Source organism: Symsagittifera roscoffensis, chromosome 4 (genome assembly GCF_963678635.1).
Source record: "Symsagittifera roscoffensis chromosome 4, txSymRosc1.1, whole genome shotgun sequence".
Taxonomy (NCBI): Eukaryota; Metazoa; Xenacoelomorpha; order Acoela; family Convolutidae; genus Symsagittifera; species Symsagittifera roscoffensis.
In genome coordinates this window covers 23,727,822-23,740,272 of record NC_087065.1, presented here as the reverse complement: position 1 = coordinate 23,740,272, position 12,451 = coordinate 23,727,822, and the positions used below count along the sequence as shown (strand labels likewise).

General features: G+C 41.4%; 1 protein-coding gene across 1 annotated transcript in view; it reads left to right on the top strand.

Moving 5' to 3' along the window:
* Nucleotides 1-12,451, top strand: part of LOC134843552 (cilia- and flagella-associated protein 65-like) — a 340,046-nt gene that overhangs the window by 117,285 nt on the left and 210,310 nt on the right. The window lies entirely within an intron of this gene.

The window sequence follows — 12,451 nt, the reverse complement described above, 5'->3', positions numbered from 1 at the left end:
TGACATACGCGAATAGTCGTCTTAAGAAATACGCCAAACAGTTTAATAGACTTGAGCTCGAAGACGAAGTTCTGCTTCGCAACTTCTACGACGACACCGGAAAAATAAAGCACAAACAATTTTGCCTGCCGAAACATATGTGGAAAGAAGTCATCTTCAGAATTCATAACTCGATGACAGGAGGACACATAGGTATGACCAGAACTACTGAAGAATTCCGAAAGAGATTTTATTTTCCAGGATTTACTGAATTCTTAGTAAACACTGTCAAAAACTGTCTGACGTGTCCCCAATTAAAGAATGCGTCTAGCAAACATCAAACACCACCACTGCAACCAATTTCTTCGCTACAATCCTACCCAGGTGACATGATGCAAATTGATATAGTTGGACCAATAAAGTCACCAGTTTACAAGTTTGTCCTCACCAGAATTGACGTCTTTTCAAAATATCTGTTCGCGGCACCGATGACAAACGCAAGCGCTGACACGGTAGCAAAAGAACTGACGAAGATGTTTTTCATGCACAGCTACGTGCCAAAAAAGATACTCTCGGACCTGGGAAGTGTGTTTACGTCTAAATTAATCCACGAACTCACAGGTCTTCTAGATATCCAAATTGGCCATGCAACGCTTAAACATCCACAAACAATAGGATTAATAGAAAGATCCCATGGAGCATTGAAGCGGATCCTCAAACTAAACACGGACACACAATGGTCAGACTGGCACAAATATGTACCACTTGCAACCTTCATACATAATACCTCATACTATTCGTCGATTGGCTGCTGCCCAAGCACCATCTTCCACGGAAGAGAACCAACGAAACCCATTGACCTTCGATTCTCGACAAAAGCCTTGGAAATTGCGACGGCAGAAGCAGACTTTGTGACAGCATTACAAGATGCAATGCTCGAAAAATTCAAAGAGACTAAAGACAATCTTGTCGCATCGTACCATCGATACAGAGGATACTATGACCAGAAAGCACTAGCTCAACCACTAGAAATGCACTCGTTATGCCTTCTCCTAAACCCTCTGCTGACCAGTCAGTCCGACAGCAGAAATAAGTCCCTGCAAGTCTGGCTTCCGTTGTACAGAGTAGAGAAAGTGCTTACTAACAGCAACTACATAGTCCGGAAAGTCGGAACGAACCATACGCAGTGTGTACACCGAATTCGTCTGCGGCCAATCAAACCACAGCACCCACCAGAAGACATCGAACCAATAGACCCAAAACAATTTGTGATCGACCCTTCGCTGGGCAAATACAGGAGCGAGCCAGGACTGTTTGATGACTACTTACCTCGACTGCTCGAAGACGCGCAACCGCAGAACGAAAGCGGAAAGCCCCAAACAGCCACGACGACCATCAGATTGACGATACCAATTGGAGGACCACGAGCACCAGCACCGCCACCACCGCCCCCTGCAGCAGTGATGGCACCACCGCGACCGCCACCACCAGCTCCGCCACTAGTACCAATCGCACGACCACGATCGCTATCTCCACCTGACTTCGAACTGGAAGCAACCAACCCACCTCAGCATGAGCAACAGGAGGCCCTCGAAGAAGTTCACATGGATGGAACGGGAACGCCAGAACCAGGACAAGGACACGACGATCCTGCCGAGGAACAACACGTACGAGAACCACCGCGAACGAGACGCAAAGCAGCAACCATAGCACGTGACAGGATTTATGGACAAACTCGATTCAGCAACGACGTACGATACCACCCGATACCACCTCGGGAGATGCACCCTCGCAAATATGGTCTGCGAACAGTAGATGGACACGAAGTCGCTCCGGTTGCCTTTAGCTCAAGATCTAAACGGAAAGAAAACCAGGAAAAAATACGGCAACAAGCAGAAGAGGCAAATGAATCATTCCCTCCACGAGAACAAAAGAAGAGCATCATAAAAAGCAGCCTTAAACGAGCAAAACAGGGAAGGAGGCCAAGTGATGGAGTCGGAAGCAGCAGAGACTCGATGAATTCAATCCAAGAAACAAATATCATGTTTGGCACCGGAGACCTGATGCACTTCCCAGGCTCCATCGCTCATTGTGTCTCGAGTGATTTCCAGATGAGCAAGGGAATAGCACAGCAAATTTGCGATGCCTACCCAGCATTACAGCCCACGTTGAAGTCGATCGAAACACCGCAAGTTGGGGCCTCAGTATCAATGCATATGCCTTCTCAAAACAAAACAATATTCAATCTAGTGACAAAAAAGCAATATTTCAAAAAACCGTCCTATTATGACCTCACACGCAGCCTACGCTGCATGAAGAAACAGCTAATCGAACAGGGCATCAAACAAATCGCACTCCCCAAGATAGGATGTGGACTCGACAAATTACAAGAACACTCAGTTTTTAACATCATCTACGACATCTTCCGAAAAAGTGACATCAAAGTCTTCATATATGTTTAAACAGCTTCCCGGCATTGACAATGATCATTAGACGACCAATGAGGAACAGGCAGGAAGTCGGCTCACTAGGAGAAGTCAACTTCGCGAGATCTCGAAAAATCCACCTGTTGCCCATGTTTAAGCATTACGAATAAAAAGTTTCTGCTCCCCCCAAAAATTTTAGCTAACGAAGAACCAATTTTTTTGGGCTCAGTGATCATTAGACGACCAATGAGGAACAGGCAGGAAGTCGGCTCACTAGGAGAAGTCAACTTCGCGAGATCTCGAAAAATCCACCTGTTGCCCATGTTTAAGCATTACGAATAAAAAGTTTCTGCTCCCCCCGAAAATTTTAGCTAACGAAGAACCAAATTTTTTGGGCTCAGTGATCATTAGACGACCAATGAGGAACAGGCAGGAAGTCAGCTCACTAGGAGAAGTCAACTTCGCGAGATCTCGAAAAATCCACCTGTTGCCCATGTTTAAGCATTACGAATAAAAAGTTTCTGCTCCCCCCAAAAATTTTAGCTAACGAAGAACCAATTTTTTTGGGCTCAGTGATCATTAGACGACCAATGAGGAACAGGCAGGAAGTCGGCTCACTAGGAGAAGTCAACTTCGCGAGATCTCGAAAAATCCACCTGTTGCCCATGTTTAAGCATTACGAATAAAAAGTTTCTGCTCCCCCCAAAAATTTTAGCTAACGAAGAACCAATTTTTTTGGGCTCAGTGATCATTAGACGACCAATGAGGAACAGGCAGGAAGTCGGCTCACTAGGAGAAGTCAACTTCGCGAGATCTCGAAAAATCCACCTGTTGCCCATGTTTAAGCATTACGAATAAAAAGTTTCTGCTCCCCCCAAAAAATTTTAGCTAACGAAGAACCAATTTTTTTGGGCTCAGTGATCATTAGATTATTACCAATGTATTAAGATTACAGGGGGAGGCTCACTAAGAGATCTCTACTTACTGAGATCGGGAAAACTAAACACTCCACCAGATCCCACCTACAGCTCTTGAAAACAAGTTAAAACCGTAATAAATTGAAAACATGAAATTACATTTCGAATTCGAACAGAAATAAACAAGTTATGCGTCAATTTTTTCTCTTCTCTAAATCGCTAACAAGAGGGCCCTTAACGTATTTGACTGCCCTCCTCTTATCAAATGGAATGGAGTCACAGATCACTTTCCACGTCTTCTCAAACCTCTGGCGTGGGATACGTAAACCGATTGATAAAAGAGATGAGCACCCCGAAATATTCTTGACGGTAATAACACAATGAAGCCACCCATAGGGAAGATACACGGTATCACCAACTTGTTGAATACAACAAAGCACCGAACTCTTGTGAACGATCAACTGCTGCATCAAATCCGTTCAATCGATCACCTTATCTTCTAGCTTCCGGCCAACATTACCGGGTTTGGTCAAAACCCAAACCTTCTCGCCGGCGCCATACAGCGTGATCAAACTATCTAGGGTTTCGTCACAATCACTGTGGAAGCGGGTGAAATTTTCACCCTCAGTGACAATCAGATACCCGTAGGCTCGATCTGAGATTTGCGATCCCTCTGGCGCCCAACAATTCAAAAACGTAGGCCTCTTTGCTACATCTTTGGGCTGAAGACCCATCCACATCTTGGCTCCCTGCGGGCCATCATCTCGAGTATCTAACACGTCAAACGTCCGTATGGCACGATCCGCATACACAAGACCATTTACAAAGCGCTAAAATATATATCATTATATTTATATAAGCCTCCCAACTACTGTAACTGCAAATGAAACCAGACACTACGCACTCACCCTTCGATTTTTATCTGCATACTCCACGGCCACGAAGTCGCGTAGAATGGAAGGCTCCTCACGATTGAGACCATCATAAGAGCTCAAATTCACCACCTGAGGCAGGCTCTTCGTAAACTCAGCGACGGAATGCAGCTCAGAAAGACTGTCCACCGCAACCGATCGGGTCTTCCGCTTAGACGCGGACGAACTTGAAGATTCAACATTGCGTTTCATTTCACAACTGAAAAATTTCCCAATCATTTAAAACGAGAAGAATCCGAAAAAGGCAGACTTATTTCCTAGCATTGCGCAAAATAAATGAATCAATTAAAATACATAATTATTCACGAAAGCGATGACAACAGTTAAGCAATACGTGACATAGCCTACCCAAACTCGGAGTATCTAAAACGAAAAAAAAAAAAACGCATGAGCACTCATCACTGATTTTATGGAAAACACTGCGAAAAAGTATGAGTATGAATTAAAAATTAAAACAACATTAAAATTAAAAAGCTAAAACAAGAGTAAAAGTCCAGACTAGAGTTCCTAACACAAAATCAGTAAACAGCTATCTACTTCCTTGCATAAAGAATGCATGCTACAACTAGCCGCAGACAGCATAGGAGGCCACAGAGCAACAAGGCGCTCCACAGACATACCCAGAACCACGAGTCCTCTTCCGTTGTCTCTTCCACAATTGGAGGGCACGCCGACGACAACTCGGCCCAGCTACGCCGGCCCGCAAACTCGACATAACTGCCATTGCGGCAGCACACAACAGTAAATCGGCCAAAAGGCACTTCAAAACACATTTTCAACTGAAAAAAAAAAAAAAAATTCATACAAACATTCGTACATCCATTCATTGCTAACATAAAAAGGTCACTCTACCTGGGCTACTCACTCAAAGAGAAAAACAGAAATAGAAAAGCTAAAACACAGAAATTAATGTTATTACCTGATCTACAACTTAAAAAAAATGGCCGAAGCACAATGGCCTCGGGAAAAATAAATGAAATTTTGGGCATTAATTAACCCCTATTTTGATCTTGGCCCGTTCAGAGAACGGGGTCATCTCCCCCACTCGTTTCGGTAGTGGGGACACCAGTTATTAAATTCATACAGTCATACAATTATAACACAAAGTCGTCATTTTACCTACGTTGTTAACTCAAAGGAAAACTTATTTAACAAATCTACGAAAGAAACATGTTCGTTCACTTCAGCGCATCTTTGACCATAACAACTAACCTTTAGTGAACAAACATGACCAGATGAAGTATTCGGTCATGAAACTTAGCAAACATTAAATCACCAAATTTAGAAAATACAGCAAAACATCTTGTTTATACCGCAGAAAATAAATACCACAACGCCCACACAACGACACGAAGCCACAATTTGAATTAAACAAATTGAAACTTGACGACAACGGACCAAGAATCTCACTTGCAAGCACAATCATATCAATCAGTTTAATGAACCACGAAAACTTTCAAGACCTCGTGCAAACTATTCAAAATTCCAGCTTGCTTTCTGACACGACGTACAGCATTGACCTAATTGGCTTCGGCGATCCTAACGTAGACCACATATCGGGAGAAGTTTACTCGGTCTTTTCTTGTGAAGACCCTTTAGTAATAATTATCATAGCATACAACGTAGCCGACTTGCGCATGATAATTACCTGTCGACCGCAGAACTCACGGCGATTCTTACATTGCAGACAAACGCTTATTTCGATCTCGATGACGTCAATTACTCTGTAATTTTTGAACTACCGCAGTAGCTTTTTCCCCAATCCTCGCAACCGAAATGAACAACTCTCATCCGAAATGTGAAAAAATGAAAATCATTCTGGCATTTCTGCAAATCAGTCACGTTCTCGCAGCTTACGAGGAGGCGCTTTCATCGGGGATAATATTTCACAAAGAAAGCAAAATATTGCTCGCCGAAAAATTTGTGCACGTACAATTTCTAGTTCCCTTCCCAAAGTACAACTTTACGCTGAAAAGCGAGATTCGTCAACTTTTGGACAAACTCTCGGAGCAGTGGCGAACACCCTCAATAGAGTGCCCACTCGATTTCTCAACAAACTTCAACACAACCACCGACCCGTTCAACCTCAACTGGCTGGTGGAACTAATCGAGAACAAGGTTCAATCGGCACAACAAGAAGTCGATCAGATAAAAACTGAAACAGCAAGATTTCTAAATAAAAACACTGAAGAGCAAAAACGAACCCCCAGGGGAGCCCCGATCATAGCGGCTGCGGCCATTGCGGGAATTGGACTCTTCGGATCTGGAATTATGATGGGTAACTCGGATAGCTGCGGCATCATGGGAATCTTTGGCTCATGTCAAGACCAAGCGCGAGCGAACGCAGAAAACATAGAAGCACTGGAAGAATACTCAATGGCCCTGACTGACTACGTAGCCGAAGTTGAGACATCCTCCAACGAGAAGTTTTTTGCCATCTCAAACGAATTGGCTGAGATCAAAAATATTCAAAAACAAACCATTGAAAACCAGAACAAAAATTGGAAAGTCGTCCAGGAACAGTTCGAAACAATACAGGGAAACTTCCATATCCTACGAGACTGTACTCAAACTTTGTTCTCAAACCAACAATTGAACTTTAACTACGACACAGCGTCATCTTTGCTGGCAGTCTTGCACGCCGACATAACCAGTTACAAGGCAGCTTTATACGCGTTTAAGTCAAACATACTTAACTCCATACCCACTCTACTGGATAAAAGACTCCCAATGTCCCTTGTTCCTCGGGAATCTTTACTAGCAGTTATTGATGCGGTGTACAGAAGCCAGAAGGATGAGGACCATCGCTTGTCCCTCGCAATTCCACCTAGCGACGTGCACTCATATTACGATGCGAAATTATTGCGAGATGTTTTAACAGTCGAGGAAGGCATACTACTGAGCTTGGCCATACCATATGCGTCAAGTCAAACAGCCTTCCAAATCTATAGAGCACATGTAGTACCAATGCCACAATCGGACCCAACCGAAGCTATTAGATGGGTCACAGAAGGCCCATACTTAGCGATCTCGGAAGATTCCATGGAGACCACTGTACTCACCAAAGAACAGTATGCCAATTGCTTGGGAACCTCGACATACCGAATCTGCCACCAAACAATGGAGACACACCTAGGACAATCAACATGCCTAGCAACGTTATACTTCCACTCAACATTGACAGCCCTGACAGTCTGCGAGACTGAAAAGATTCTTCTCCCAACGCCGGAGAAAGCAACCAACCTCGGGTTTGGTATCTGGCTAATAACATCAGCTAGCGCTGCGTTCTCCCTCAGGGAATATAGTTTAGATGAACTAAATACTCCAAAAAGAGAAGAACACGCCGGTTGCCATATTTGCCTGATTACTCTAGACTGTGGGACACAGTTAATCAGTAAATACATCAAGATCCGACCCGACTTAGATAGCTGTGACAAGATCCCAGCTAAACGCATCGATGTCAAGCTACCCGACCCTCTACACCACCTGCTGTCCGAGCTACCCGAAATTTCAGACCTGCCCTATTTCGAATCTAAAACGGAGGCAGGAATCAAACTTCTCCGAGAAGTGAAAGCCAAGCTTATCGATAGCCCGCACCTTACAAAGGTTGACCAACTAAATGCAATTGCAAAACCAATTGCACACAACATGAGACTCCTGAAGCCGTCATTCGTCGACAAGATGGAACAGTATGTACCCCTGAAAATGTCTCTGACGTTGACGCTAACAGTATTTATTGGGAACCTGCTTCTTCACGCTCTCGCCATCTACCTCTACCACCGATTTGCCATTTTCAGAAGATTGACCCCGAAGTTCCTGAAAGGACAGGACGGAAACATCGCTCTTCGACCGGTTCTTTCAGTAGCAGCAACTGACAGGCACGAATTCCAGAAACAGGGATCTAAGCTTCGTGAAAAATATATGGTACTGACTCAAACGGAATTGAACGATTATCAAACGCCAGTCAACCGATCCAGACTAACGTCCGCCTGCTCTTCTATGGGGAACATCAGTAAAAAACAGGAATCACAGGTTGACGTGAACGAAATTAGAGAGGAGAGTCTAAGCCAAATTTGACCAGTTATTGGCATTCATTTAAATTCATCCTATCTATCATCCCTGACTGACGAAGTGGCTTTCATAAGTAAACCTCGCTTCTCCCTAACAAGAGAGTGAAACTGTAACATATATTCTGGGACAACCTCTTGCGTATATTTGAGTTCCACACAAATCTAGTTTCCAATATCGCCTATTTTAGTCTAGTTAAATTTCTGCATAAATTTATTAAGTGCTCGTACAACTCTCACTAGACATCCAAATGTAGTAAATTAATCAACATGCTCAGTTAAGTTATTGATTCATTTATCCACCAATCTGTGCCTGGCTCAATAATTAACCGTCAGGAAAGAATCAACAAGTGTGTAAGTGTAACATAGTGCTACTCGCCTATGTTAGTCATTCTTAACTAGTTACCATAATTGGAGTATATTAAATATTCAATTGCTATTCTAAAAGTCAATGTGAAAGTGTTAGATGATATTTGCTTAATGTAAACAATAAACTGATGAATGTTCAGTAATATTGAGAGAGCCATTATAATCAGGAGCTCGCCAAAATTAGACAATTTAACTAGTAATACTCACTTTTAATTGAACAGAAAGCCAGTTCCTTAGAAGGTTGAAACTGACATCACAAAGCACATCCCTGAGTTGAAGATTCACTAGCCTAGACCGCACATCCAACATACATACATACTTCAACACTCTAGAATACAAAGCATTCCTCAATCAACCAAACGATTATAGCCAGTAACGGTATATAACAAAATCTCATTCATCTGCATTGCTGATGTTCCAAAAAGATTAATTCAAATATGGAAATCATGCTAGTAAAAATCAATTTCGCTGTTTCTTCCAATAGTTATCACTTGACAAATTTTCAGCAACCATCGTTCGGATTTTGCGCATGCAATATTGATCAGACTGCTGCCTGATTTCCTTCCGAAAATCTCCCAAAATCATTGCCATCACTTCATGGTTTAGTCCGATCGTCTAAATAGAACTTGGAGCAACTGTCTTTCAAATAAATCCAGTCTGTGAATGGGAGCCTACACTGCATAAACTATCGAAACAAATTTTCCAGCAAAACTCATCAAATCTGCTGAGGAACAATAAGTATCTAAGCGAAAAAAAAAATTAACACTGTCCAGTCAAAAAGTAGAGCTAACTGGATTCCGACAAAGTGTTTCCTGATGACTTTGTGCTTTCCGCCGATGGTTCTAAGTCAACGCGTTATCATTAGTACGCGTCATAAGCAGTATCCTGTCTGGTTATTTGATCGCAATTCCAGTCCATACTTAGAGTTGCGAAAAAATTATATAGCTCCGATGCACTGTGGATTGAAAAGGGCAAATCCAAGTAGGGGCCAATGTTAAAATCCACGCAAGGCTTTAATCATGGTGTAGGGTGTAATTGTAAAATCGAGCGTGCTAGACATGTTTAGAAAATATATGGATTTTAGGGCTGTAGTTACTGGACCCATACTGGCGGAACAATTGACGGAATACGAGTATATTATCTTGAAAATTATGGAGAGTGATGGATCTATTAAGACTTCAAGGTTTATCCGAATTCCGAGTATCGCCACTTTTATATTGAAAGTGTTACAGAACTGCAAAGAGCAGGCAAAGTCTATAAGCAAGGTGCAGTTTTCCAGCTTAGGCAGTAAGAAAGGTTCTGTGAGTTTTCCAGTTCAATGAAAAGGGAATTTTATTTACTTTCCGGTTTTTGTGCTAGCAACTTCTCGTAGAGGCAGCTACAATTGGTGTTTGGCTCTAGAATACAAGAATTTCAGTAGCATCAACGATTGGTAGTAATAAAGTCGCAAAAAATTTGTTGTTTAAAAAAACCATGTTCGCTCCAAACGATTATATGCACTAAGTGCTACATGACTATGCTTCATTATTTTCCCGCTAGCTTTATTTGCTCAGTTTGAATGAGAGGCAATCACCTTAAAAGTTGGTCACGCCAGAAATAGTACCGAAGAAAACGATAGCGCATGAACTCCAGCCTCGATCTCCTTTTGAAAAAAAAAGCAATTGAGAGCTACAAAAAATATTTGAACTACCTATTTTTTTTGTCTCGTGTTCGAGAATTTTCTAAAACGCATACCTAACCAATATAAAAAATCTTCGGCTTTTTATCTTCTCCACGCTCTAACTGCTCAAAAATAATGTGCTGGCTCTTTCACTCGCAAAATGGATTATGTAAATGAAAATGCACAACGTTTTACAGTACTTCTCATATTTTTTGCTCCTAAGCAGTTATCTTTGCCTTTTTGCTTCAATACTTGCACTGGCCTATAGTGCTGGTCCAATTTACTGCATTGTATTTTAACAACTTTATCTAGAATTGCAAGTAAATTCATTCCATAACATCTATGACGCTAATGAAAGCAGGACTTGTCATCACAAGTCCCTTATCCCCTAGGCAAATGTTGCTCATTGTTGAAAATAATTGACTTAATTCAATGCCGAAGGGTCATATCATCATCAACTTCCGGTAGCTTATTGAAGTGCCGCATGACTACATGCAGCTCAGAGTCTGAGTATTTTTTCTCTGTCTAGAACATCAACAGCGGTTCTACAATAAATCGGGCAACATGGAGATTCCAACCTGTTTTTTCAGGTTACGACTCCCAAAATTATTTTGGGAGAATGAGTGCCTCAGCCCGACGTTTCGAGTACTAAGACTTTCCTCCAATTCAAGGCTATCACTTGAACGAAAGCGATTTGCAACCCCCAAGTGTAACCTGACAACACCCCACCATAGGAATGAGAACTTCAAGTTGTTTTTTTCGAAATCTTTAGAAAAAACTGAAAATATAAGTCGCCATATCTCAGAAACCAAAAAAAGAGCGGTTAAATTTCCAGTGCAAGTTTCCTCAAAAAGTACTCGTGTACTCTAACAGCCCCCCCCCCCCCCCCCCCCCACCATAGGGTTGCGAATTTCAAGTAATGTTAAATTATTTACGAATTTAAGGCCAATCTCGAAAATCAAAAGGATTTAAGCAGTCATACTTAGAGGCCAGATTTGCTTAACTATTTTGTACCATGACACGAATCCAATAAATGGTTGAGAATTTCGATTTGGCTCACTTATTTCGAAATCTAAAAGTGTTGAAAAAATTGGAAAAATCATGAGAAAAGCCACATCTCGTAAGCCAAAAGGATTTGAGCAGTAAAATAAAGAGGCCAGATTTTTATTCTCAGAGTACCCCCGAAATTACCCTCACAACATTGCACTATAGGGTTGCGATTTTCAAGTTTGGTTAAACTCACTAATCTATGTTTTTTTTTATATAAAAAAAAGGAAATCAAAAAAAAATTCGCCAAATCTCGGACACTTCGCCAAAGGATTTGAGCTTTCATATTTAGAGGGAAAATTTGCAACCTCTGGGTGTACCCCAAGAGCACCCCACAGTAGGGTTGAGAATTTTAAACTTGGTTAAATAAACTGTGAAACAAAATTCTCGAATATTTGCTTTGCGAATATAGAAAAAGTGTAGTTGCAGCATTCGCACTCCAACAGATTTTGAAATTCGAACTGAGTAAGCATTTAAATCCTTTTACTATATTCGCCTTGTGACAAAGCCACATAAAATTTTTCGAATATATGCTAAGTGAAACCATTATAAAAAAAATATCGATGGAAGATTACCACGAACGCACTTAACTACACTACCCTTCTCTCCCACATGCTGACATTAGATAATCTTTATGTCGCGTAGCTACAGCCATACAATTAGCCTTGCATTCCTAAACTGGAAAATTGATTAAAAAAACTTCATCGATCTGTTTCAATAATCTTAAACATGTGTCAAGTAAAGATAGATAGATAGATTATTTCGATAATTAAGATTTCTGCATTCAAAATGATTATCTAAAATATAAGCAAGAAAAACACCTGCAACAATGGTGATCAGTGAAAATGAGTTTGATAATTCAAATCACAACTACTTTATGATCAAGAAGCTCAAGGCAAAATTTTTGCAGAGCTCCAAATATTGATCACAGTGAGTGTGTAAAATTAGTCTTTTACAGAAACTTTATAAAAGACACTTAAAACAGAGTTCCATGAAATACAATCTTTCTCAAAAAATTACATTTATATCTCCGAAACTCTACAAAGTCAGATAC